This window comes from Haliotis rubra, unplaced genomic scaffold, assembly GCF_003918875.1.
Source record: "Haliotis rubra isolate DU_JTF1 unplaced genomic scaffold, ASM391887v1 Scf1226, whole genome shotgun sequence".
NCBI classification, from domain to species: Eukaryota; Metazoa; Mollusca; class Gastropoda; order Lepetellida; family Haliotidae; genus Haliotis; species Haliotis rubra.
In genome coordinates, this window is record NW_025765144.1 from 241,924 (window position 1) to 244,472 (window position 2,549).

The window sequence follows — 2,549 nt, forward strand, 5'->3', positions numbered from 1 at the left end:
ATCAAGCACTCTCGCACACATACACGTCTACATCCGATCAAACTTCATAAACACGTTCACACACCTACATATTCACTGCCACACGCACACACACTAACTCACACACAAGCACGCACACACACACACACACACACACACACACACACACACACACACACACACACACACACACACACACACACACACACACACACACACACACTGGACGAGGAATCTACGAGAATACTCTCCTAAAGAAGGCAGCCACTCTCCTCAGCGCCTTCCTCACGGGGTGAATATCCTCCACAAAACTGTCGTCGTCCTCATCCTCATAGACCCAGTAGTCACTGTCGTCGTCACTTGGGACAGGGTAATAGTCGACATAGGTGATGGTGACTGGGGCAGGGAGCGTCTCGCCGTGGTCAGGGCGGGCCCAGAACAGGGTGAAAACACTCAGGGGGTCGGGAGAGAGGAGAGGGGACGAAGCCAGGGGACGCTACATCGGTGAGTGGGGAGGGTGGGAGAAAGGAGGGTCATTGGGCGAGGTTTATAGGAGTAGTTTATAAGAAACAATGTCAGAAAAGGTCATAGTGCATAGTCCCAGATTACACACTTTATGATGTATAGTATCCCAAGACAAACAGGCTGTGCTGACAGCTGCAGATTGTTAGAAAGTTAACGTGTAATTGGGTGAGGGGTACCCGAGCACTGATTTTCAGCACACCATAACAGAGAAAATACAATAAAATGCCTCTATTATGCATACGACGATTATGGAAACTTGGACAAAGAAGCAAACTATTCCGTCCCAGCTAAAGAAGATGTAGATAAAATGCATACACAGTCGGATTCCTCATCCAGCGACGGCCATAGACTAGCAGCAGGAGTGACATGATACCGGATCATATCTTCCCGTGCTGAAAATAACCAAAACAACACATTTAAATACACATTAAATACATGAAGACTACGGCGACTACAACCAAAATGATTTAGGGGCCGTCGAAACGATAGTGGACAAGCGGATTGCCGATAATATAGACCATGGAGCCAATGGAATCTCTTTCGGGACAAGTATAGGCCACAAGAATAATAATGGGCATTTAATCGCTGCTTTGGTATACAATCCATCTATTACTAAAGCCATTATGGGCCGACTATTGGAATGAAAAGTGGACAGAAAAAATATGCCCAAACTATGTCTTATAAATAGTAAAAACATGTCTACAGGATTGTTACAATACCCTCCGTCGTATATAAATACCGAGAGCTCTCATTTCGCGGGCAGAAAAGTCATTAAACAGATACACATTTGGGAATTTTCACAAAATTGCAAATGGCGGCCAGTCATCCCCACCGTTACTGCTGTCAAACTACGGCCAATTTCAATGGTAATCTACACTTTAAACACTTTAAAATACAATGAATGTCTGCTTAAATACCTTGAATATGCAGCCTTGTAAACATCTTGTCAGTAGCAGAACTCGGAACGATGCTGTAGTCAACGAAATGCAGAGCGATAGGTAGTAAGAGCAATGGCGATTCTGTTAAAAACAGAGGGGACCGTTGGCAAGGACAACGGTAACTACATGGAGACGAAGTCAGAACGAGGCGTCATCGAATGTTTCCGGCAACGTCAAACAGCCAGCTATAGCTGCTTCTCATGGTATCAAATACCTGACGATTTATAACTTTTAAATCAATGCCTATATGTCCCAACGTCGGATATACTGTAGTTCACTACCACGTCGTGTCTGTTAGTTCTTGAAAACATGCAGTCAATTCTATAAAGCCCTGTAAATATCAATACCAGTGTGGAAAGTTGAGGGTTCGTTTTCAGGCAGAAATATCCAAGTCTTCCGATTCCCTTTTCTGTTATTTCACAGAAGTTTATCTCAGAAAGAGAAGTTGCAGTCTATAGGCTACACATGCAGTGCCGGTTATAATGGAAAGATATACGTTAAGGTCATTTGCACCAAGTTAAAATGTATATATAGAGGTTAGGATTTCTCGACAGGGACCATTTCTTTCCAAAGAACTGTAAACAAACATGAAAACGACTACAAATAAGGAAGCACATCCTGCTTTGCCAGCCGTTGCCATGGTTTCCGTCGGTGATAAAAAGAAGTGCATGTTGTCTTTGTTTCGACCCCGAGTTTTAACTGGCAAACTGGTGAACGTAAGTAGTTGCTGGCAAAGTCCATTCATCCGATATGGGCACCGTCTGCTGGTGTGTAGCTCGTGGTGTACATTTATAGGTTGTCGGTAGCTGCACTAATTGCTGCGGAAAGCTAAGCTACGCAATTCGGCTGGGTCAAATCTGGCTGATAAACGCTCGCTAATAGTCTGACAAGAGTGGTCTCCCTTTGTGCATCGGCCCACACCAAGCTGGATAAGAGAGACCGGTCCATCCATTCCTTCAAATACACTAAAAGCTCATTAACCTGCTTGCGCGATCAGTTTGTTAATTTTGTGCACGATTCAATCAAGAAATTAAACCCGGCTACATAATATTCCATCCATATTCCCGCTCATCTGAATGCCAAGGCAAGGCGTCTAATTGTTAGGCA